Source organism: Anolis carolinensis, chromosome 1, assembly GCF_035594765.1.
Source record: "Anolis carolinensis isolate JA03-04 chromosome 1, rAnoCar3.1.pri, whole genome shotgun sequence".
Taxonomy (NCBI): domain Eukaryota; kingdom Metazoa; phylum Chordata; class Lepidosauria; order Squamata; family Dactyloidae; genus Anolis; species Anolis carolinensis.
In genome coordinates this window covers 134,849,924-134,877,254 of record NC_085841.1, presented here as the reverse complement: position 1 = coordinate 134,877,254, position 27,331 = coordinate 134,849,924, and the positions used below count along the sequence as shown (strand labels likewise).

Here is a 27,331-nt window from a genome sequence, read left to right as displayed (position 1 = left end):
CTACAGTGTGGTGAAATAGAACCCTCTGTACAGCATTTATGTATCACGGATTACAGAACTAACCAATACAATTTGTGGAAGATATCAAGGTGAAGCAAGGAGACATATTTGACACGTACCCTAAACTCAGTAGCTTCTATCAAGCAAAAAATCTAAACGATGTCCTCAAAATGATGACAAGGAAAGAGTTGGTATTACTAATGAATAATTACTGATATAATTTTATTATTTGTATCTGAGGACCTTATCCCACAAGGCAGGCAAACTGGCATTGCTACCAGTCTGTCTTCTCCCTGTTATTATCCCATCACTAGCTATTGACAAATAAAACCCATCAAGCGCTCCCAATCCCACAATGTTTCAATCAGTTGCCTTAATATGATGGGTCCCTTCTGCTTTTGTGCCAGCATAATGGTAGCAAAATTATACTAGGGACGTGATTCTCTCCGTCTTTCCCTTCCCTCTTGGTCTTCCAAAGCTATTAGTTTTCTATTTCTTCACATTGGGAGATTCTAGGAATTGTAAATTCAAAAAACTAACTTATAAATTCTGAAGCTATTGTATTTTGTAAGTGAAATAGCTTCAGATTGGTATTATTCATTTCCTGGATGAAAATGGGTTTATCACTAAACCAAATTGGGGGGAATAACAAAGAGGATATAGAGAATAAATATTTTCACAGTTTTCATCCAGTATTCACACATTCTAATTTTTTTCAGGGGATTATTTCACGCAGAAATATATGGGAGATTTTTGGTGCAAAAATCTACATTTTTGTGCACATTGTGAACAAAAACACAAATTTGGCTGCAAAAATATGATTTTGCATAAATAATCCAACAAATTTCTGGAAATATTCCTTTTTTTGGGGGGGGGAGCTTTAGCACAAAAAACACTTTCCAGAAATACATTTTTACACAAAGAAGTACAATTTTGGAAAGTTTTTTTTGCACAAAATAAACTCGCAGGAGTGTAAATATGGGAATGGCGTAATTAATAAATATTAATAAATATTTTGTAGAAATTTATTTTTTCTCACAGAGCAATGTGAAACCTAGTGCAATTATTCATTCTTACATTTACTGAATCTCAATCTCGTCATTGACTGTTATAGGAAAATGCTATTGACGCAATACAGCTTTACCAAAGAGCTGCGCCAGCAGTTCTTGGTATTTTTTTTTTTGCATTTTCACAAGGTTAGGAAGATACAAACTACATAAACTGCATATTTTGCTAAATTTAATAATGTTGCCTTATGACTTTCAGAATAAAGTTATGCCTAATAAACAAAAGAGCACTTTTAATTAAGTGGGATTTTTGTCCTACAGAAAGGTCTGTTGTGTTCAGAGTTTGATGAATTCTTTTGCTCAGAGTTATACACAATCTTGCAGCTGTGGAATTTTGCAAACTAATCAGAGAAAAGAGAAAACCCTTCAGTTTGATTTAGGTATTCAGAGTCCTCAAATTTCAGTTTATTAAACTTTTCAAAAAAGATGAACATCTGAGCTGTAAGAGCAATCCTTTAGAGGAGCAGCCAAACATTTCCGTAATTATACTTGATACTGCCGTCTTCACAATCTTTTTGACATATTTGCTCTCCAAAATATAGTCCTTGAAAGATATTATGAAAGCACAATACAAATAAGTAGCAGACTTCAAGAAAAATGGGAAGGCTGAGAATACAGCTCTTGTCACTTCAATTGACTGACTTTTAAATGTCCTCTGATGGGACACAGAGAATTTTGATCTAATAGATGACACTGGCTCCTTAACTAGAGTGGAAATGGCAAGCATCATAAATTGAGTGTAGCATTCAGCCAGTGGATTACTTGAGGAAAATGGAATTGGATCTCTTTCATGACACTGATGCTTACATGAATCTTAGCATGGACTGACTCAAATCAGAAGTGATGCTTGTCAAAAGTGCCCTTTTCCCCGAGCAAAACAAAATGGCAACTATAATCTTCATGGCATGCAGGAATGGAGAATTAAAAATGAAGTAGTATTGAAATAAAGCTTATTAAAATCCAATACATAAGGATTTTAAAAATAAAAATCTGGATTCCTGTGTATTAAATTTTTTTAATCCTGGAGAGAGGGCGAGAGAAAGAAAAGGAAGAGGAGAAGGAACCCACCATAATATCTGTAAAAAAACACATTACTGGAGGAGATTCTCCTTCTGCCCCTTTTCTCTCTCTCATTTTTCTTAACAGTAGATTAGAGAGATGAAATGAAGTCCCATTTTCCTGTCTTTACTCTCCCATTATATCAAGAGTGAGTATGTGTATACATTTTCATAATTTTATATTGTCTATAATATATGGTTTTAATGTAATTTTTTCTGAGTTTACAATGGTGTTGTTCTGATTTCAGGTGATTCTTTTTTGTGAGCCACCTTGGGTTGCACTCCAGGAGAAAGGCAGTATACAAATCAATTTGACCAGGGGCATCAAGCTCATTTTCACCACAGACCACATGTGCTTTATGGTTGCTTTCAAGGGGCTCTTTGTAATTGTAAGATCACATTAATCTAACTATGTTACCTTGGAATTGAAAGGTTCTTGGGCCATATAAAATGACATGGCGGGGCAGATTCAGTGCATGGGCCTTGCATTTAACATGTGTGAATTAGATAGATGAGTGATAGATGATAGTTCATTCTTATAATGAGTACTTTAGCAGACAAGAATTTCTTCCAGGTGCCTAGCAAACAGGCAGGAAAGTTTGACAAAATTCGACTTCTTTCACTTCTTCTGTCACAGTGACTAGCCTGGTGACTGATCCAGTAAACGTTGTGGGGTGGTGATTTAGTGTAAGTGAACTACATTTTTTCAGAAGATTAGGATTTTCCTATTCATAGATTCTGCAAGACCTTTACATTTCTACAACTTGACACACCTATGAAGAAATAATTGCTTAGCTTCCATGACACAATTTTCACTGAAGCTACAGATCAAAGCACCACTCTGGGACTAGCCATGTAACAAAATTCAAATTGAGAGTGGCTAACTCTCTTGATAAAGACATCATTATATTTTGTGCTGTGCATGTTAAAACAGCTTGGGATGGAGCAGGGAACTAAATTTTAATTTTACAAACATTTTTATAATGATTCTTTGGTTTTTGTGACATCATGGTGATTATAAGCACACAATGAAGGTTGTTTGACCTTGAATATTTTCTCACTTGGAAAGAACCTATTCTATCTCACTTACTGCTCAGCCATTGAAAAATGGACAAGGCTTCTGTCTACAGTATCTACTCAATAATTCAACTGGGACAAACATTAAACATTAAACAGAACCACTGCTATATTCTGTTTTACGTAAAAGAACTCAAAGAGGACGCAATCTTTAATTGAACTTATTATAACAAACACTTTGTAGCCTGCCCTAAATCCGCCTAGTTCTATCTAGCTAAGATTCCTTTCCTTAAATGCTCTGGCTTGCATAATTGTCAAAGTCATTGTGGCTAATTGATTTTTGTTTTCGTTTTTTTGCTGCATCTAGGGCAAGTTCTTGATTCAGATTTTTCAAATTAGTGTATCTCATCCATGATTGTCATTCAGTCTCACTCAATTTGGAAGAGGTTTTTTTTGGGGGGGGGGAGAGACTCGAAGCCGGAAAAATGTTTTATTGAATATTTTAAATACCAGAGATTTGTGGTTTAATTGGGGGTGGGATGACCACTTTGAATTGAGGTGTACTCCCTTGCTTTTGGATCACAAGCTGCTCTGATACCAGGGCATGTATTTAATAACATTCTATCTTTGCAGCTAGCTTTCCAGGCTTCTGCAGTCTTTGTTGACTCTTTCTTTGCTTTTTACTGGAACAGGAGCCACTGGCATTGGGAAGTCTGCAGAGTCTTGGGAAGATATGAGTAAAAAGGAAAATACACTCAGTTACCTAAAGTAAACCAATCTAAACAAGCCAGCAATAGAAATTCTAAAGAATAAGACAGAGATGTGGAGTCCTCTTTCACAAAAGAAGAAAACATTCAAGAGAATGGAAAATTTTTAACACAGCCCTATTTACAGTGTATGAATTGTTGAGAAAAAGAATGGATCAATTTGCTGGAGTTGTGTTTTCCCTGCTGCATCTTGCTCTTCACTGATATCATTGACCTCTCATAAGACTCAAGTTTGCAATGCTCACCTTAAAACGACAACAAAAACAACAACAGCAGCAGCAACAACAACAACAACAACACTGTATTCTGTATTCTGCCCTATCTCCCCAGTGGAGCTTAACTTGCATGGGGGATAAAAGAATCAAAATGAAATGGGTAATTAGTGGCATTTCCTATTTTTGTCATCTCCTCTTCCAAATCCCACAGTTCCTTGATTCACATGTCTCATGCTGATGTCATTCTACTTGGGGGTTTAAGGGCGTATCTACACTGGCAAAAAAAGTGGGCTCAGCCTAAATAGACTCCTGGCTGTCCTCACAGTGTTTCAGTACTTCTGTGAGTATTTGTCAGTTATTCAGGGTTAAACTGGCTTTGCCTCATTTCAGGAAAAGTTGGGTGATGGTCCAGAGTTCAATGGAAACTCTGGAATATTCTCAGCTTTGGGGCATTGTGGGCACCTGAACTGAGACATTGAACTTTATCAGATGGGCAAGGTAAAGCGGAGGACCAAGAGAGAAATCATGGAGCAGTGAAGATGACCATCAGGCTTTGTTCCCTCCCATTGGGGTCTATGGTCTTTCTTTCCATGTAGTTTCCCTGTTTATCCCCGCTTCCTCTTCGGCTTCTCTTCACTTTTTCAGTGAAGAGCAGCAATGGAGCCCCACAGAGCCCCCCTAAAGTAGCCCTGTGTCATGTGACTAGCTTCGTGAAACTCTGTTCTGGCCGGGCAGATAGGTGGGGAGAAAACACGCCCCTCCCTGCATCTGATAAGGTCCATTGTCACTCCTGCCATGTCTCTGTTGCCATTCCCAGTATGGCACAAATGCACAAAGCTCCATAAAAATTAGGAACGGTGAAGGCAACATGGAAGGTAAGATGCAATGAGGCTAATGTGATCTGGCTGTGCCAAGAAGATGCTAGAATAGGCAGCCAGATGACTGTGCTTGAATAGGGAAACAATGCTCATTATTTTGCGTCTCTATATATGCTGTCGCTATACTTATATAATTTATATAGCAATTACAGACATGTTTTATGTAAATCTGTCTAATCCTATTGAATCTTATGCATTAGGATTTTTTAAAACAAAAAAACCACACTGAATTGTATAAGTTTTGATATATTTCAGTATGTCATTTTATAGTGATACTCCTAATAATTCCAATGTTTTGCTAGTCAGGGTTGGGATTTAACATATACTTCTTATAGTGTGCAGTATTTCCCATCTCCAATGAAAATTCTAATGTCTCCATAGAAAAGAAAAATCCAGGTAACAACCAGATCACATCACTTTGGCTTTACAATATTATGGTTGGCCAAGAAGTGGCATCATTATTTTTGTTCCAATATTTTGTATTGTTTGCGAAAGGGCTAAAAGAACCATAGTGTCCATGTTTATTGGGATCTCTTTTTTTGGTTTCAGCTTTTTGAAAAATGTAGATGGCAATTAGCTGAAGTCTGAGAATTTGTTCACAACTGTGCAGCTGAGAAGGTTTCAAAGTGCATGTATTATGTATCTAGTTCTGTGTGCAGTGTCTTCTGGAGGAATAAAATGTCCACTCCTGGTGCAAGAGGTTTAAAATCAACTTAGAAAGAAGACTTTATGAGAGCTTGAGGGAAAGGCTTTCAGTATCTTCACTATCCTTTACCGCAAAGGAAGAGCAATAGCTTTTCTAAACCAAAAAGCTGCTTTGCACTGTGGGAATTCTTCTTTCTGAACAGAACTTTGAGTCCTTGATTTCTTAGCACTAGTAAGTTACCTCTTGGCTGTAATGAAAAACAGGGCACATGTCTCACAGGTGCTGTTGTATTCAGAGTCCCCTTGTCAGAGTAGGAAAAATGTCCCTGATAGTCATAAACAACTAAACACTCATGTGAGTGCAGTGAAGGAAGCTACTGCTTGAAAAATATAGATTTGCCTCTGGTTGAAACATTTACAAGGTTATACAATATATCATCACAGAGCTTGTTTAGAACAGTTGTATGGAGCCTGTGTTCTCTTTGTAAGGGTTAGTATTTGGAGAAATCAGCAGCATTTCTATCATCTTGATATACTGATGTCAGAGTGTCAATGAAATTGAAATCATAATCAAATGATTTGGAATATATATATATATATATATATACACTAGCTGTGCCTGGCCATGCGTTGCTGTGGCGAAGTATGGTGGTATGGGAAATAAAGTATTGAGGAATTGGTGGTAGTTAAGGTAAAGGGTAAACGTTTTCCCCTGACATTAAGTCCAGTCATGTCTGACTCTGGGGGTTGGTGCTCATCTCCATTTCTAAGCCGAAGAGCCGGCATTGTCCGTAGACTCCTCCAAGGTCATGTGGGATGACTGCATGGAGCAGCGTTACCTTCCCACCGGAGCAGTACCTATTGATGCACTCACATTTACATGTTTTCAAACTTCTGGGTTGGCAGAAGCTGGGGCTAACAGTGAGGGCTCACTCTGGTCCCCCAATTCAAACCTGCGGCCTTTCGGTCCAGAAGTTCAGCAGCTCAGCGCTTTAACACGCTGCGCCATCAGGGGATATTATTTCCTAAAGGTTGTGAATATACAATATTTCTGATTGTTTTTTTTTGTCTGTTGGAGGCAAGTATGAATGCTGCAATTAGGGAAAATGATTAGGATGTAATGGCCTTGCAGCTTTAAAGCCTGTCTGTTTCCTCCCTGAGTTAATTTTTTGTTGGGAGGTGTTAGCTGGCCCTGATTGTTTCCTGTCTGGAATTCCCTTGTTTTCAGAGTGGTGTTGTTTGCGATATTTTATGTGCTTCTACTGTCTGTGGCCTTGAGAAAACAGAGGATTTGCCAGACTTTGGTGATGGGAATACTTTGTTGGGAGGTGTTAGCTGGCCATGATTGTTTCCTGTGTGGAATTCCCCTGTTTTCAGAGTGTTCTGCATTATTCTATCTGATATATATATATATATATATCAGAAATAATTTACTCAATTGAATTAGTTTGGAAATGGAGTTTTGGGGACTCCAGCTTATTGAACTGGCCATGCTGCCTAGGGGATTTGAAGAGCATGAGACCAGAAAAAGTAACTTTCCAAGCTTTACATCAGATTCTCTCTGTCTGCATGAGATCTATTACAGAGCATTGTGTGTTGAAACTTGCTGCTTGTTTTATTTTTAAGAGAGGTATCAAAAACAAGGAGGGATGATCCAGTTCTTCCCATATGCCATTTGGAAGGAGAGGTCACAGGACAGGAAACCTGGAAGGAGGCACAAAGAGAATTCTCTGGACATTAAAAAAGGAAAGATGGAAAGAAGGATATTAACTCTTTCCTTGTAGTACTACATTTTAAATACTGTTTGTAATTTACTGCAGTAATGTATTATCCATGTGAGGAGGGAGACTATGGTCTACAGAGGAGCAGGGGACACATGTTGTGATATCACTCCTTTCACTGTCATTACCATTGACTTCTGCACAAACTTTGGAAACATCACTTTGGACTACAGCTCTAGAATCCCTAACATGCACAGCTTTACAGATTGGGGATTCTGGATTTTAATAGAAGAGAAAGGCTAAACTCTTCTTCACAATATCTGAAATGCAGAAATTTTCTGTACTTGCAGAAAATCCCATGTCTTTTATAACAGTGGTTTTCAACCTGAGGTCCCCAGATATTTTTGGCCTACAACTCCCACAGTTTACCAGCTGTTTGGATTTCTGGGAGTTGAAGATCAAAAACATCTGGGGACCCCAGGTGAGAACCACTGATTTACAAGCAAGTATAATCAAAATAATATACTCAACAAAACAATGGTCATAGGGCTAGAAGGAATGCTGGCACTCTGGGAGCATGGCTGATACATGGTCCCACTTATACTATCTTTACAGATAAGTAACTCATGGGTAAGGAATCAGGTGTCGGCTGGAGAATGTTCATGTAGGAAGAAAGAGCTTGTTGCTGTGATTGTATTCCCAGGCCTATACATATTCTGTGATTTTTTATTTTCATTTTAAAGAAGGATTGGATGCATAGGAAATCCCTGACTCTATTTTATACTACCTCCCACAAGCGACCACTTTCCCATAGCTCTGAATTACGCATCAGCTCCTACACTCTGGCAGTTGATTTACACACAAGACTTCCACCAGGGAAAAAATGGATTATTCTACATAACCAAATTCCATTTATTTTACTTCTGTTATTAGTCTATTCTTTTTCATTTCTCTTCTTTGTTTAAAACATGCAGACTTTTATTTTCTTGTGGAGAACGCAAGACAGTCGGTGACAAAATAAATCAACAATTTAAAAGCAACACATCAAGAAATCAATTGTAACAAAACTACCAACTTTCAACTTTTCATGCCTAGTGTAGTTTTGCTTCTGGTTTGCTGAATTGAAATAATTTATATCACATCTAGAGGATTAGTCACAGCTGCAGGTACACCATTAATATTGACTGCCTTCTTCCCACTGTCTATCTTTCTTACTGCTTCTCCAACTTCAGTATCTCCATGCCTTACAGATAGTGGTCTTGCCTGATGTTAGAGGCCAGCTGCTTATTACTTTGCATTAGGGAACCCTTTCTTTAAAAAAATAATAATGAGGATGCCTGCCATAGATGTGGGTGAAACATCAGGAGAGAATACTTCTGGAACATGGCCACACAACCCGAAAGACATACAACAACCCCAAAAAATGTCTGACTTTTCCCACTAAAATCACTGTACAATCAAAGGAATCTGGACCATTGGAGGCTGAACGTTGCTCATGGGCCATATTTTTCATACTTGCACTATAGTTAGTTACATAAAAATGGCCCACCAAATGTCATTGGACTGCAACTCCCATCATCCTTCTTTTTTGTTAGTGCATTTTAAGACTTATGGGAGTTACACTCCAGCAAAAACTGGTAGATCCCATGAACTCTGTCCCTGAGGTAAAGCATAATCTTCTTTTCTATATATGTAATATGTTTGGGTGATTACCTATGTGTACAGAGAAGATTTTTTTCATTCACCCTGTTCACAATTCAATCAATGGAAATATGTGTGAAAATATACACCGCTAGAAAAATATATACACAAATCTGTATTTAAAGAAAAGATATACCAAAAGAGGCATACATTTCCATTCAAGAACACAAAAAGTATATTTTGGAAATCAATAAGGTAGTGGGACAGGATCATAATATCAATAGAGTTCTGAGAAATGCAATGATATCCCTCTTTCAAATGAGCTTTAATTAGTGAAGCCATGGTTTTAAAACCCTGATATAAGTCAACTTACAATATAGAAATAATGTCAATGTAAGTAAAAATTATGATATTTTTTTTTAAAAGTATCTAGCCTATCCAGGAATCCAGCACAACATGAAATATTGCAGAAAGAAATAGAAATTTCAAGGACATTCAGAACAACTGGTATTACAAACTGAATCCTAACATCAACTTCTTTGCTGCTGAATGGAAAACATCCATTACAAAAATGAATTGTGCCATGAATAAACCATTCTTACTACATACTTATGCATTATACATTTTCAAAATGACTCTAATCTTGATTACAGGTTATTATTGGGTGCCAATATAACCTGGCAAGTCATTTGTCTATGCTACTTCAAATGCAGCATACTAATAGAAGTCCTTAACAATATTAGGACCCTCATTCACAATTGTAACAAAAGGAAATCTACATGACAGAATAAAACTGGGCTTTCGTGAAACTCACTCCCTTGGTATTTATCTCCTATTAGTTTCTCACCAAATGCCTCACAGCTTACTCTCCAAGTTGAACACTTTCAGTGGGATTCAGTACAGATCTTCTTGAATGACCAGGGCTGGAGAACTGATAGCCCACCAGATATTGTGTTATCTCAATTTCCATCAATTCCAATCATTTTGGCCAGTGGTATGGGATGGTAAAAGTAGTACTGCATTCATATCTGAAATGTAACTTCTGTGGAATATGGCAGATATTAAATGCCGTGAGCTGATCTCAGAAATGAGTTGTGGTTTTAGAAGGAAATTAATGAATGGTTTAAGAAGAAAGAAAGGGAAAAATTGGCAATAGCAGTTCCTTGAGCCTTCATTTTGGGTCAACATTCCCCCCAAAAATGCCATGGTTTGTAACAGCTTTTCCGAGTTACTGTTCAGTATTCCAAATAGTGTGATACACTATTAAGCATTACAGGGAGAGACCAAAAGTAGATTGAAACTAGATTCACAATCCTCATAGAAACAGATCAGCCAAATGCTATTGAAAACAGTATAATGAATGTGAAATCATGCAAATGTTATGGTTGACAGGTTCATTTGGTTGCTTCCCATTCTTTCCAGTGATACCCATTATGGACTGGACAAGACTGTAATTATAATATTGCCCACACACCCTTGCCTTCTTGCCTTTCCCTTGTCACTAGTGCAAATAAGTAATTCTTCCTCCCTGCAGATGGTGGTCAATCAAGAAACTCATTGTATGGGTTATGCTGTAGTGCTGACAGGAGAGGAAGATTCCTGAACCTCAGGCAGAGCTATCTTCTATGAGTGGAGCTCTGCTCTTGGAAGGTGCATCCGCACAATTTGGGGACTTTTCTCTTCCCCATTAGTTCCCTGCACCAGAGCCCACTGTCTACATACTCACTGTATAACATTTTCAAGGGGCTGCAGGAACTTTTATGGCAGGAGAGTGGCAAATTCCACTTACACAAGCTAGATGCATGGATGTGCTGTATTTCATCATGTAATAGTCGCCACTGCATAAAGGTTGTATCCCTTTTTGGGGGGTACCAAAATTGGTACTTATGATGTTTCTTGCATAATAGTCGCACCCGCCCACCCTCATGCCTGCTCCTTGGAGCTACCCCTGTAGCTTCAAAGAGTAGGTGCATGTGTGAGTGAAGCCTCACTATGAGGTTTCCTTCAGCTGGAAATCAAAGGAAAGCCTTAGCTGCAAAAATTTTTTTACCATGTAATAGTCTCCACCACGTAATAGCCACACCTTCTTTAATAAAAAGGGTGGGAAGTGTGACTATTATGCGATGAAATATGGTGAATATATAGATAACATCTTTAAGTTCATCCACAAAATCAAAACACTCTGCAAGACATCTAATGTAACATTTGTGAATTCTAACTGTAGATTGTACAGGCTAAGATAAAAAGGGATGCAAAGTGGAAAAACAAAGCTCATTTCATTTAATGCTACTGAACATGTAACTACAGAAGAAATGTTACCTTTTCAAAGAGGAGGCCCCCAAACTCCATTTTTATTTGAAAAATTGGATTCCATAGAATACAACAAAATCTGCGAAAGTAATAATAATACTTAATGCTTAGTGTTTTGGAAAATGACTAATAGTTTTTAACACATTGAATATAAACATTGCATTAATCTGAATTTTTAACATTCTGAAGGAAGCAGAAAAGCAATCCAGAAGGTTGCATCCAGGTTTGGACATATTCCTAACAAATACTCAGTATAAAATACCTGAGCCATTGGCCATGGTAATTGCTCTATCGCATGTATTTCCTTTTGGCATACACTAGGGGAGTTTAATGGAAGCTTTCACTTTTTAACCAGGGTTCTTGCTACATTCAACAGCAAAGGTTTTACAATACATTCAAACCATGATTAGTTAAATTAGGTTAGGTTCAAACCAATCTATAATATTGGCTTGTTCATAAAGTATAATTTGATTTAAACCAGAATTGTCTTGGGTTCAGATATATGGGATTCTGGATTAAATGTTGAAGTTAATGCTTCTGATGCTCTCTACTAGCAGATGCCAAGAAGAAGGGAGTATGATAGTTCAAGGTGTTAATATCAAATACTAAGGAGTGGTTTAGCATTATGTCTGAACCAAATTTGGGAAAGGTTACTTTCTTATTTTATAACTGCCAAAATCCTCGAGCCAGCATGGACAATAGCGGAGGGATTCTAGGAGATGTAATGTACAAAGAAACTATTCCAGGCTGTGGTTTGCATCAACGTAGCATATTTAAGAAAAATGTGCTATTGTTCTCATTGGTAATGTTGAAAAAGACTTGAGGTGTTCCCGGTGAGAACTATTTCATTTTTGGTATATTTATTCTAGGGAAGCATCTTTATGGTCTTAGGGCAGTTCTACAAAGGTCATTTAAGATGATGTAGGATTACATCCACCTCCGGGTGTCTACACAATGCATGCAGACTGAGGCAATTTAACTTGGGGGAAGCCACTTCATATAGTAGCACTCCAAGTTAAGGAAAACACTGGGGGGAAATCTGAATGTTGCAACAGGATTTTTTAATTTATTTATTTTATATACTGCTCTTCTCCCTCAGGGTGACCCAGAGCGGATTTAGCCTTTCCCCTGTATTACGGCTAGAGATGGGAAGGCCTGGAAATAATCCGGAAATATTGGAAGAAACACTTTTCCCAATTTTTTTCCAAAGCCATTTTCCCAGAAAAAAATGAAAAAATGAGGGACCAGGACATAGACAGCCAAAAAATAAGGTACATTCCATTTGTACTCTGTTTCAGGGAAAATAAGCATACAGGGGAGTGGAAATTGGGCCCATTCCCAGCCATACTGAATTGTGGGTCCAGTGTCATACTGTGGAAGTGGATGTTACCATCCCGGTCTGGCCACAACACAGCCCCAAACCAACATGTTTATTGCTAGTTCTGAACCACATTTTGTGCCTGTGTAGAACAGCCCTTAGTTTATCTCAGTGAGGATTTTGGGATTTGCTTCACATAAAATGCTCACATGGATGAATTTTCAGGAATAAACATTTTCTGTATATAGAGCAGCATTTTATGCAAAGAAAATAATATTTCTAAATAATAATATTTCTTGCACAGAAAATGTTGGCCTTATGGACTTACTCTGCAAAAAATTCATGTGTTGGTGATTTGCACAGAAAAGATTTTATGCATAGAAAACAGGATTTTCTACATGAAAAACAAAATGTCTACGTTTCCTGTATGGTTAAATGGATCAAAATAGAGGTCTATAAATTCAGCTGGACCAACGGGAGCGGGTGTGGACAGGTAGCTTGAACTTTACTTTGAGTAATGGTCTCAAAGAAAGAAAATTGTAAGATGATGTATGGGTGGAACTTGACACCAGAGATACTTCCTTAAATATATAAAGGAAGTTCTAGTAAATGCTGGAAATGTGAGGAAACTGTTGGAATATTTTACCAGGTGTGGTGGTCTTGCAAATACTAGAAAATACTAGACTCTAATACATATGATGCTGGAAGAAATTGCTGAGATCAAAATGATGATGAAACTAGACTTTTATTTGTTGGGATTACTGAATGATCATCTAGAAAAAATATGGGAAACTGTTACAATATCAGTACTGCAGTCCAAGCACACAGATGAAAGGAGCCAGTTGTTCCAATGCAAGAAGAATGGCTGACCGAAGATCTGTGAACTAGCTGAGATGAACAAACTGACAATGTTGATTAAGGAAAAAATCTCCAACAAACTACATGGAGGGCTGAGTTCGTTAATTAAGTTTTTACAAAAATGATGGGGGCAAAACTCAACTGTGAATTAGGTGAATGTTAATAAAGTAGAAGTGTAGTTATATAATACTATCTAAAAGGCGTAGAATAATAAGGGGTAAAAATCAACAGACAAAAGTGTGAAGTTTGTAGAATAGTTTCTGTAATTATGTGTATATAGTATGTACATGTTAATGCAGATAAGTGTTAGGTTAGTGTGTTTGCTTGATGTAGTTTTATGTGGTAGTGGCTAGTTAGACAGCTATTCACTAGATAGCGATGTTCATTATATTTTATTATGGCTTTTTTTGCTATGTTTTTCCTATTTCTGAATAAGGTTAGAGAAAAAAATAACTTGTTATTTGTATGTGGGCTTTTTGTGTGTGCAGAAAACATTCTTTTCTACTCAGGAAACAGCATTTTCTGTGTAGAAAATGATACTTATGTGGAAATGTTGTAACTATAAATTATTCTGCACATTTGCAGGAAATATTTTCTGTAAAGATTATTATCAGATCGGGCTTTTCCTTGTTCCAAATTCTCAGTAAACATGTTTTTCAATCATTTTCTGGAATTTTTTAAAGATATTCTTTCCATTTTTACAAACAGGATGAATTATATGACAGCTGAACATGTAATGCAACCAAATAGGCCAGTGGTTCTCAACCTGGGGTCCCCAGATGTTTTTGGTCTACAACTTCCAGAAATCCCAGCCAGTTTACCAGCTGTTAGGATTTCTGGGAGTTGAAGGCCAAAAACATCTGGGGACCAAAGGTTGAGAGCCACTGAACTAGGGAGTTACATGAAATTAATGCTAGTTCTAATGAATGTGGTGAAGGCAGTCTAGTTCTTTACAACAGGAGTGTAACCTCTGACTATTTTAATAAGGATTCTTTTGCCTGAAACGTTCACAAATCATGCTCCACAAAAACGTTATCATATTAAATAAATGGTGTCTAGTGTTGGCCACTCTCAGATGAAAAGCACATGATCAGTAGTGATGTTTATCTGTTGCTGGACTGTACCACTTCAGACTGCAGGTGGAGGACCTCATAGCTGAATGTTCCTTCCTGTAAACAAACAAAACAGAACTTTCCTCCATATTCAGAACTAGTATGGCTGTGAACAGGCCAATGCTGACATGCTAGTTTGGCATCTGCAAATCATGGCCACAAACATGAAAAAAGTATTGATTCAATGGGTCTATTAACAATTTGAACTAACAATTGTATTTAACCTATAGGAAAAAGAGAACTTAATCATTTAATTCTGCATGGAATCATGCCTAAAGATATTCAAAGATGCTATGATTTCTTGAACATAGTTTATATTGATGAATCAGATAAAAGGGTTGTATTGAAAGTAATACTTCTCAAATCACAACTCCTTTATTAACAAAATGAAGCATATATGAGTAGCAATGCACTTGTGTCACTTTTGAACCCACTCATCAACTTCACTTTCAAAATTTCTTTCAGAGAGTCCCTGCCTGATCCACTGCTTCATAGCACCTTTGACTTTGCTTACATCATTGATGTGTTGTTGCCAAAGGCTTTTCTTCGTCTAAACAAACTACATACTAGTTTGTACTAAACAAAGTATGTAGGTGGCAGATCAGGGTTTGACCGCCTCATTAGTCCAAGAACCCGTGATGTGATGTTGCTGAAGAAGTGTGGGGTTGTGTGTTTATTTTGGCATAACTGGGTTGCATTTACTGTTTCTGATGTCTTTCTGAAACTGAAGTTTCTGCAGTGATGCAATGTAGAGGTTGTTGTTCATTGCTGTCCCACACTCAAGGAAATCAAGAAAAATCATCCCCTTGTCACTCCAGAGGGCATTCATCATACATTTCTTTGCTGAATGCTGGCTTTTGAATGTCTTTGGTCTAGGGCAGATGTAGTGCCACCAGTCCATGGACCTGTATGGTCTTTGGGCCATATAGATCCCATATCCAATGCAAATACTGTATCACTCTGAAACTTTGAGAAACTACTTACAAGAAAAGACCACAGGAAAAAAAGTTAAATTTAATCAGGTAAGGTAAAGGTAAAGGTTTCCCCTGACATTAAATCCAGTCGTATCTGACTCTGGGGGTTGGTGCTCATCTCCATTTCTAAGCCGAAGAGCCGGCTTTGTCCGTAGACACCTCCAAGGTCATGTGGCCGGCATGACTGCATGGAACGCCGTTGCCTTCCTGCCAGAGCGGTACTTATTGATCTATTCACACTGGCATGTTTTTGAACTACTAAGTTGGCAGAAGCTGAAGCTAACAGCGGGCGCTCACTCCGCTCCCCGGGTTTGAACCTGGGACCTTTCAGTCTGCAAGTTCAGCAGCTCAGCGCTTTAACACACTGAGCCACCAGAGGCTCCTAAATTTAATCCAGGTACACTGCAATAATGCACGACTCCTTCCTTCTTTTGCAACATCACAAGTTTTTGCTGACCTAATCTGGTGCTCTCTTCAGTCAGAAGAAGGAAAGTCACTAGGGCTATCAAACACTAGCCAGGGAATTCCTGAATCTTTCCCCAAAGTGGACATAATGAGTGGGTTCAAGAGTGGTACTGCCATTGATTGAGACTGTTTTGACTGTTTGCCATGTTGTTGACCAAGGGTACATCTACACTGTAGAATTAATGCAGTTTGACACCACTTTAACTACAATGAAAATGCTATGGAAACATGGGAGTTATCATTTTATAATGTCTTTAGCTGTCTTTTCCAAATAGTGCTGTTGCCTCACCAAACTACAGTTAAACTATCTGTCATGTTATCAATAAAGGAGTTCTGACAGGCATTAGTTTCCATATAACACTAATACAATCCCAGTTCATGCATTTTATAATCTCATTCCCTATACAGGTACCCATTATCAGCTTTCTAAGGGAGATTTATCAAAAGTACAAAGACTTCTAGAGGAAATGCACCCAGATAAGGCAGCACGTTTTTTTATGCATGGACAAAAGCCAAAGTGGTCTAGCTAATGCAATATTTGCACCAGGAACATATGGCCATGGGATCAAGCTATAGGAGGGATTTTAGCATGTATGACCTAGGCCAATCTGTAGATGGGGAAAATGGATAGGAAAATAATGAACTAAAATGTTACATCTTAAATAGATTTTTTTCAAAACCCTGCTAATTCTCTTCAAAGAAGCAGTGACTCCTGCTTTGAAAAATGCAGTAAGCAATCCAGCAGTGGGAAGATGAAAGTGATGGGGCGGGAGGATACACAGAAGCTGTACAAGAAAATTGGAGTGGGGGAATAAGGTTCCAGAAATTGAAAGTTCCAGCTCATCATGCAAACATTCCCACACTCAACAGCATGGACAGAGAATATGAAACAATTGATAGTGGAGTGATTGTGATAAACAAGTGTCCACATGATGAGAAAAAGACAAAATAGCATGACTGAATGAGGCTTAATCATATAACTGAGAAGCCTTTGAAATGGGGGTGAAGCAGAGGAAGCAGAACCAATGATAAAGTGCATGGCTTCTGCTTCTTTAACACCCACCTGTCAAATACTCAGTGTTTCCTCTGCTCAGGTCTTTGGGACTATAATTCAACTTGTTCTATAGGCTCCTCCAACCTTCAGAAGAGGATTTGCAAACAGCATGGGGGTGTGCAATGGGAGGAAGCATCTCTTCATCAACTTCCTTCCACTCAGGGTTCCTGAGATCTTATCCCTTATAGACTAAATTGTATCTGACATTAATTGAATGCATCCCACAGTTATGTGAGTATTGCTGATATGTAAATAGCAATTCAAGTAGAAACCTTAACGGTGGGTGGTTGAGAACTCTTTATTTCCCTGTTGCAGTCCAGACTATTCTATCAAATGCATTACTTGCATATCAAGAGATCCTCCTCAATGAAATGCAGATAACAGCTTCAAAAGAGGAAGTTTTGGTTGGGACCTTCATCGAAATGAGAGAAAGAGTGAATCCTTCCACCCCATCAATCAGTCTCAGAAGTGCTAAATCTTCTTTGCAGATAACATTTGCATGACAAAAACCATGCATACATCTTAATTATATTCACAGAGTTAATGTCATTTGTTCACAGAGTTAATGTTATTTGTATGTGCAGTTTGGCTGTATACACTTTAAAAAAATCTTTACAATGAAAGAATTTTTAAAAGCCCAAGGTGCTAGTGAAAAAAGGTTGCATTTGCCAATGAACATAATTGGCTACCACACAACTGGCACACACTCATTAACCTTCCCATTTATTTGTATGTTGTTCCTTTGTACCTTGTCTTTTATCTAAGAATGAAACATTGTTTTCACCTCTTTTAAGACTGGAAGTATGTGTGACCCCAGGCTTTCTTAGGAAAGGAATACTTGGAGGTGGTTGGTCAGTTCCGTCCTTCCCCTGAAATACAGCCTATAGCACCTAACATTAGCTGGTGACTTCCATCCAATCAGGACTAACCCTGTTTTACTTTCGAGATCAGACAGAAGCCGGTGCCTTTAAATATTAACATTTATTTCATAATGTACTGAGAGTGTTCTTCCACTGTCCAGATTCACAAAGACATTTCTTAGGCCACAACCATTAACTTAGGCCATTAACTCTCCTAATTAGCATGGTTTGTTTTCCTTGGGTAGCTATTTGATTAAAGAGGTGCCACATTACTTTTTAGATTTTAAAAATTTAAATTTTTGATGGGTTTCACCATGAATATTAGGGCTTCCCTTAGGAGCTTCATTTTTTTTTTTTGGTTTTTAAAAGGAGTGATATGGGATAGAAGTGGAAGCACAAAGGAGCTGTCACTTTATGCTCTTGTTGCTGTGTAGGATACAATTGTATAATTAAGAATAGTAAAGGCAAAGGTTTCCCCTTGATATTAAGTCTAGTCAAGTCCAGCATTGGGAGCTGGTGCTCATCTCCATTTCTAAGCCGAAGAGCCAGCGTTATCTGTAGACACTTCCTAGGTCATGTGGCCGGCATGACTGCATGGAGCGCTGTTACATTCCCACTGGAGTGGTACCTATTGATCTATGTTTTTGAACTGCTATGTTGGCAGAAACTGGGGCTAATGACAGGAGCTCACCCCGCTTAGTGAATTCAAACAGGCAACCTTTCAGCCAGCAAGTTCCACAGCTCAGCAGTTTAACCCGCTGAGCCACTGCGGCCCCTTTAATTGAGTATATTTCCTCTAAACTAGGAAGCTATGTACTCTTCAAAACACACACAGACTTCTTGCAAATATGTTCCATGAGTTCCTGATCCCCCTTGTTGGGTTAAACCAGTTTAGCCAACTGGAAGATCTTCAACACAATTTCAAATTAAATAAATGGAATTGCCCAGCAGAGCTAATCTGCCTCCATGTTAACTAACCCAGAAGAAACTGTTCCTGGTGGTCTGTACCCATTAATAGCCTCTCAAATTCTGTCTGAAGTACTCTGACTGGCTATTGTATTATTCAAAAGTTACTACAAGCAGATTGGATGGAAGCCCAGAAAACATAGTACTGAAGAGGTTATTTCTCTGAAAGCACTGCAGAAATCAGGCCTTTTATAAAATCTATTGCAAAAGTGGTAGCACATCCCTCTTTTTCTGAAGATGAACAAACAAAAGTTAAATGGGTAATTATTGTGATTTTCCTTGCTAAAACATCTTTTCAGTAGCATAACACTTGAGGTTCAGGGGAATAACAACAGAAATTGTGTCATTGATAGTCACATATCTAGCTAACTGCAATTCATTATTTTGGAGGAACTTCGTTCCTTTTCTGGGAATCAACTTCCTGCACACAGTTTGTTCCTTTTATTAATACAGTGGTCCTTTACATTAGATAAAAAGAAGAATCATATCCCATGCAATAATTTTAAGCACACATTCTAGTATGTTCCAAGAAACTGATTTTTTTAAAAAAACAACAACACTATAAGATTAGAGAGATGGTCCTGGACAGTGTGTGGGTCTGACTGTTTTGCAAGCAGGTTTCTTTATTCTTTTCCTATCAGCAGCCCACACAGAGTTCTTCAAAGGTGCTTTTAGTAAGGCACAGACGGATGCTCTGAAATGCAATTTTAAAAACGCTCTACTGCATAATCCTTTTGTGGCTATGTAAATGGACGTGCTGGCTTATGGCCTAAATGCCAAACACAGTAAAGCATGCCCCTCCCCACCTTCCAGTAGCAGCTTTCAGATGCAACAGCGTAAAACCTAAGTATCTTCAACTAAATTAGACTCTGGCATGGTAATTTACTAACCCAGCTAACTAGCACTAACGTATTGCTTCTGTGTTCAGTAGAAATAGGAAAAGGGAAGAAAATTCAGAGAAGTGCATCTTTAGCATAAAAGGAAATTATTACAGCTAGTTCAACAGAATAGGGCTTATATCCAAGCAAAAATCTGGGCCTTATTGAGTTGTGCCCCAAAAGAGGCATAGGTTACAAGTCTGGAGGAGGGTGGACTTGCTGAGGTCAATTAAGATTCCACTGTCCTCAACATTGGATCTCTCTTCCAAGGGTTTAAAGGCAAAACTTGTTTGGGCAGCATTGTCATGATCATTCACTCATGACATCTAACTAACAGCCCTGACATAGAACACATGGCCTTCGGCCAAAAGGGAGGGCAGGATGCTGGAAGAACATATGAAACGGCAATAAAAGTCAATTGCACTGAGGTGGGAGGAGGTGGGCTCTGGTATGTGGGAAAGATGCCAGGGCTGATGGGTGATTTATTGATGTTAGACCCTATATACATGGGCATATTGCTAGGTTCTTGTATTCCGAACAATAAAGATGTGTGGTAACTTTAGCTGATGTGTGTCTTGGTGTGTTCTTTTCAGTGAAGACTAAACCCACAGCAACACAGTTAGACCAAAGAACCCCTCACAAGCATAAAGACAGACTTGGGATATTAACAGTATATCAGCCACATTGGTGCACTACAGAGCTGTAGGCAAGGGGGGGGGGGGAGGAGGTTAGGGCTTCAACCCCCCCCCCCCCCCCGAAATTTTGAGGTTTTTTAAATTCATGAATTCTAACCGATTAACCAAATCCCTATGAGTATCCACTGAAGTTTATCTGTCTTGAGTGTCCACTGAAGTTTATTGATAGAGCCTGATTTCTAAATTATTTTGCGTTATGGAACTACTCTTCATGATTCGCTAAAAAAACAAAAACCAATCAACCCTTCCCCCTCCCAAATTTTTTTCTGGCTATGGTCCTGGTGCACTATACAACCTCCCTGTCAAAATTGGCTGAAATGAATGGGATGTGAAGCTGGCTGTCTCAACTGTGGTTTTGTTATTAGGAGGGCATCAGCATTCATGCCAAAGACACTATTAGACTGACTCAAAATTTCATAATTTCCAGAGCATGAAGATATCGAAGTTTGTTACACAGAGTGGGTCATTAGAGGTGTTCTCAAGATAGGAGGAATTATGATGACCCCATTATTATGGTGTGGTTATTTCCTGGTGAGATTTGAATTTACAGTATCAGTTTTCTCCTGCAGGAGTGCAAGTACAATTAAGATGCCTCACCAAAGAGTTATACCAGACCTGCTGAATTTTTGAGCATTTTGAGGAATTTTCCAGTGGTATCAGAATACATTACCAAAAAAGGGAAATGCCAAATAATGTTCAAACTTCTGTACAGTGGCACTTATTTCCCATGCCAGTAAGGTAATGCTCAAGATCCTGCAAGGCAGACTAAAGCAATACATGGAGCGAGAGTTGCCAGATGTACAAGCTGGGTTTAGAAAAGGCAGAAGAACGAGAGACCAAATTGCCAATATCCGCTGGATAATGGAGGAGGCCAGGGAGTTTCAGAAAAACATCTACTTCTGCTTTATTGACTATTCTAAAGCCTTCGGCTGTGTGGATCATAATAAACTATGGCATGTGCTTGATGGTATGGGGATACCAAGTCACCTTGTCTGTCTCTTGAGAAATTTGTATAAAGACCAAGTAGCCACAGTAAAAACAGACCACGGAACAACAGACTGGTTCAAGATTGGGAAAGGAGTACGGCAGGGCTGTATACTATAGCCCTCCCTATTCAACTTGTACGCAGAACACATCATGCAACGTGCTGGGCTTGACAAATCCAAGGCCGGAGTTAAAAAAAATTGGAAGAAACATTAACAACCTTAGGTATGCAGATGATACCACTCTGATGGCTGAAAGTGAGGAAGAGCTGAGGAGCCTTATCACCAAAGTGAAAGAAGAAAGTGCAAAAGCCGGGCTGCAGTTAAACATCAAGAAAACCAAGATCATGGCAACCAGACCGATTGACAACTGGCAAATAGAGGGAGAAAACGTGGAGGCAGTGACAGATTTTATATTTCTAGGTGCGAAGATCACTGCAGATGCAGACTGTAGCCAGGAAATCAGAAGACGTTTACTTCTTGGGAGGAGAGCAATGGCCAACCTTGACAAAATAGTGAAGAGCAGAGACATCACACTGGCCACGAAGGTCCGCATAGTCTAAGCAATGGTATTCCCCATAGTAACCTATGGTTGCAACAGCTGGACCATAAGGAAGGCTGAGCGAACAACTTGCCTACAACTCTGGTGCTGGAGGAAAATCCTGAGAGTTCCTTGGACCGCAAGAAGATCCAACCAGTCCATCCTCCAGGAAATAGTGCCCAGCTGCTCACTGAAGGGAAGGATATTAGAGGCAAAGTTGAAGTATTTTGGCCACATCATGAGAAGACAGGAAAGCTTGGAGAAGATCACGATGCTGGGGAAAATGGAAGGAAAAAGGAAGACAGGCCAACCAAGGGCGAGATGGATGGGCGGTATCCTTGAAGTGACTGGCTCGTCCTTGAAGGAACTGGGGGCGGCAACGGCCGACAGGGAGCTCTGGCGTGGACTGGTCCATGAGGTCACAAAGAGTCAAAAACGACTGAACCAGTGAGACGACGACGACGATCAGAAACTGAGAGCCTGCTTTCACCTAGGAATGAGTATTGAGTATTAAACAAAATGAATATTTTCTTTCCTGTCCCAAAATATGTGGACCTGGAAGACCTGGAAGACTGGATACGACACTTTTTCCAAAACAAAGCAACTATTCTAGAATTAAACATTCCAGATTTTTTTCCCATTCACTCTTTTTGTACCATTTTATTTTTTTTTAAATCACACCTTGGGTCTTTTTAAAAAAAGAAATAAATCTATCTATTTGTATGTAAACCTAGTTTTGTGCATAATAAAATGTTGTATCCCCTTTCTCAAAAAAATTTGAAAATGTCTATCACCCCCCCCCCCCCCCCAACTATTATACAGAAGCTGACTCTTAATTGCTTGTTTCAATGTGCCAAGAGGCATTTGCAGATCTCAACCAGGTTGCCAAGATGATAATGGACTGAGCATCAGGACAAATCAATTGAAGACTTTCTGAAAGATTGGAAACCATTTAGCCATTGTCATGAGCCAGGATTCAGACTTGGAATCTGAAGAGAGCCAAGACTCAAAACTGGAATCTGAAGCGATCCCTGTCAGCTCTCTCTGTTGAAGAGCAGCTTCAGGAGGCACAAAACCAGGACTCAATGGCAGCAAACCTATCAATGGAATCAGCTGAAGAAGCAGGACAGCCTTCAAGTTCATGGATCTGGCAGGTGGAGAAGAGAGCAAAGCAGAGCAGAAGAGAGACAGCCATTGAGGCTCCTTGCCAAACAGTAGGACAGACACTCCTGATTAGGAGCAGCTGGTTGCAGCCCATATAAAAGCCAATTCTGGCTGGTGCTGATTTATGGAAGCAACTTGCGTTCTTTCCAGCTCCTGTTTTTGTTTCATGACTCTAACCCAGGGGTCCTCAAACTTTTAAAGCAAAGGGCCGGTCTACAATCCTTCAGACTGTTGAGGGGCCGAATTATCATTTGAAAAAAAAATACGAACAAATTCCTATGCACACTGCACATGTCTTATTTGTAGTGAAAAACAACAACAACAACAACAACAATGAAAGAATACAATATTTAAAAATGAAAACAATCTTAACCAACATAAACCTATCAGGATTTCAATGGAAAGTATGGGCCTGCTACTGACCAATGAGATAGTCAAGTTAATTAGGGTTGTTGTTGTTGTTGTTGTGTGCCTTCAAGTCATTTCAGAATTTGTGTGAGCCTAAGTCTAAAATTAATTATTTATTTACTTACTGCATTTATTACATTTCTTACCCCGAAGGGGACTCAGAGCAGCTGTATGTACATACAATATATGATATTATTAGCATAGCACAATATTAGCATTATACATTACTATATTGAACTATACCACTATACTGTAATACTATATGTAATATATAACATATAATTAATATTATTATATGGTATTATTATTAGTATTATATGGTATAACATTATAATATTTTTATCAATATTATATGTATATACAATATATTATATTATTAAAACAGATATAAAAATATATTATAAAACTGAGGGTGGGGGCCAGGAAAATGACTTTGGAGGGCCGCATCCAGCCCCCGGGCCTTAGTTTGGGGACCCCTGTATTATATTATTAGCATAGCACAATATTAGCATTATATATTACTATATTGAACTATACCACTATACTGTAATATTATTAGTAATATTATATGTAATATAGAGTATATAATTAATATTCTTATATGGTATTATTATTAGTGTTATATTGTAATACATTATAATATTATTATCAATATTATATGTATATATAATATATTATATTATAAAACTGAGGGCAGGGGCCAGGTAAATGACCTCGGAGGGCTGCATCCGGCCCCCGGGCCTTAGTTTGGGGACCCCTGCTCTAACCCTTCAACTATCTGCTAACCTGGCTAGATTTCTTGACCCTGGATTGCTTGTTGGGGCTGCTTGGTTTATAGAACTTGAACTAGTCTTCGTGACACACCTGTCAAACAGGGAACACTTTCCAATCCCTGTTGATTTTTTGTCCTTGCCTGAAATTTCTCCAAAATCTGAGCTACTATAATTGCTTCCTCCCTCCCTTGGTCTGTGAGGATGTGCTAATTGGGGCAGAACAGTCATGAAAATATTGGCATACTATGGTGCTCATGGCAGTCCCTTTAACTTGAAGCTGTATGTTATTTTCAAAGTAAAACAGTTTTGTTCGACAAGAAAGTAGCAGAACCTTGGTGGCTAGGTCTGGTATGGTTTATTTATTTATTTATTTACAGTATTTATATTCCGCCCTTCTCACCCCGAAGGGGACTCAGGGCGGATCACATTATACACACACAGGGCAAACATTCAATGCCCATAAACACATCAAACAGAGACCGAGACAGACAGACGCAGAGGCAATTTAACCTTCTCCTGAGGGGATGTTTGATTCTGGCCACAGGGGGGAGCAGCTGCTTCACCATCCACTCTGACGGCACTTCCTTGTTCCAGGTCGTAAATTAGTTAAACTTGCCTCCCCACTTTTTTTATAAGTGGTACCTTATTTCCTACTTGATAGATGCAACTATCTTTCGGGTTGCTAGGTCAGCAATGAGCAGGGGCTATTTTTTATTTTTAATTGACGGGTGCTCACCCCGCCATAGGCTGGCCTCGAACTCATGACCTCATGGTCAGAGTGATTTATTGCAGCTGCTCAACAGCCTGCACCACAGCCCGGCCCGGTTCCATCTGGGATGATATTCCAGACAGTTTGTAGGCCAATCTTGTGTGGGACATTGGTATGTAGGAATTCCATGTCTATGGTGGTACTTGGAACATGGATGGATTGTTATTTCTGCAGGAAGTTGGCAGTGTTCTTCACAAAGTTAGGAGTGTTACTGGCATATGGTCTACAGATATTGTCCACATATCCAAAGGCACCAATTGTGAGTGTTCCAATGCTTCAGATAGTGTTTGATTTCTGTTTATATATTTTGGAAAACCAGTAGAATCTGCTTGCTCAAGGCTCCTGGGGTGTGTTAATTTAGATTTTGTTCTTCACCTTCATGGGAAATACCTTGAATAATCTGTGTAATCCTTTACAGTAGGGGTTCTTGAACTGTGTTCTGTGGAGCTCTTGGGGCTCTGCGGATGATACTGAGGGGCTCCATGGTGCCATGCTGCTTCCTGCCGCCTCCTCTTTCCTCCTCCTAAGAAATGCAGGTTTTGAGCTGCCAGAAACAGCAGCAGCAGTAGCAGCATCTTCAGAGAACAGATCCTTTCTCCCTCGCCTCCCTCACACCCCAGATGCCTAGTCGTGCTCCCGCTTTCTTTGCTTCCAAAACCCTATTTCCCTTCACCATTAAGAGGGATTGTGTTTTTCCTGCATGGCAGAAAGGGGTTGGACTGGATGGCCACTAGGGTTTCTATTATTATTATTATTATTATTATTATTATTATTATTATTATTATTACTACTACTACTACAAAGGCTGGATTCCACCCTTCTGTCTGAGGGGACTCAGAGTGGATTACAGCATATAAAGCAGACACAGGCAAACATTCAATGCCTTGTAACAATCACATATAATGAGACACACAAACACAGACAAAGGCAAAGGTTTCTCTTTTCATTTCTGGTTCTGGAGGCGGTGCTCAACTCTGGTTCTGGGGAAGGTGCTCCTCTCTATTTCCAAGCTGAGGAGCCTGTGTTGTCATGTCCTGGTCATGTCACCAGCAAGATTGCTTGGAACATCCTTTTGCCTTTTCCTGCCAAAGTGGTACCTATTTATCTACTCACATTTGCATGTTTTCGAACTGCTAGGTTGGCAAAAGCTAGGCTAACAGTGGGAGCTCACCCCATCTTGCAGATTTGAACTGTCAACCTGCAAGTCAACAGTTCAGCAGCACAAGGGTTTAACCCATTGTACCATGCAGCCCATCCATCTGCCACTGGCCCGAACCATGCCTGATATATGAACATTATAATATATAAATATGTCTTGGGGCTCCACAAGAAACTTTTGCTTCAAAAAGGGTTCCATGGCTGAAAAAGTTTGAGAGCCCTTACCTTACAGTATATATCTTTAGGATCATTCAATAGGTTTCTGACTGCAACACCTCATTTGCTAGCATCTTTGATGACAATGTTAGGATTGTTCCTGAAGACCGTGTATAGCTTCTTTTTCTTGTTTGCTAGTTTTGTGTATGTAGTCTAATTTTAGGTTACTTGGGTATTATGTATTCTTTCATTTTTCTTTTCCTTTATGATCATTTTGTTTCTTCTTTATTTTGTTTAAATATGTTGATTGGATAAAGTTTGTATACTTTAATAACTTTTTAAAAAACGATTTTTACCTGGATCACTAGCAATATTAACATCCAAGCAGAGGACATTTGCTGGAACATCCTCAGCAAAGAAATAAAGCTTCTTCCAACCCATCTGTACATTCATATGTTGAAAACCTGTTTATTGAGATTTGGTAATTTCTGACAGCTGTCACTTTTATTTTTCACTGATGAACACTGATTACTGTGCAAAACTTTTGTGTTTCGATTTTAATGTATTTTTGTCTTACAGTCTTCATAATATTGTACACTACACAATTCACTGTCTGCATATATTGTAAATGACAGGTGGTATATAGATAGATACTTTGTAAGTGCCGTGTATATTATTCTATAGATGTACAAGTGAATGAATGAATGTGGTTTGTGTTTCCCTGCTTCTTGCTTTGGCCAATTTCTTACACATTATTCAGAATGGGACAATTAAGAAAACCAATATGTGAATAACGAACCACATTTTTATAAAGCAGCATGGAATGTGTTGCTTATGGAGTGAACAGATCAGCAGAATGGCTTTGCTGCAAACATTCCAC

General features: G+C 38.8%; 1 protein-coding gene across 17 annotated transcripts in view; it reads right to left on the bottom strand.

The window, feature by feature from the left end:
* Positions 1-27,331, bottom strand: part of dlgap2 (DLG associated protein 2) — a 619,373-nt gene that overhangs the window by 116,473 nt on the left and 475,569 nt on the right. For 7 of the 17 annotated variants that reach the window (XM_062969088.1, XM_062969091.1, XM_062969092.1 and 4 more), the window contains one exon: positions 11,329-11,398. The exons of 8 other annotated variants lie outside the window; for them this stretch is intronic. The gene's annotated coding sequence lies outside the window, so the exon portion shown is untranslated. Of the gene's footprint in view, positions 1-11,328; positions 11,399-14,619; positions 14,665-27,331 lie in introns of all 17 variants that reach the window. 2 more of the 17 variants (XM_062969089.1, XM_062969094.1) reach the window with 1 other exon arrangement.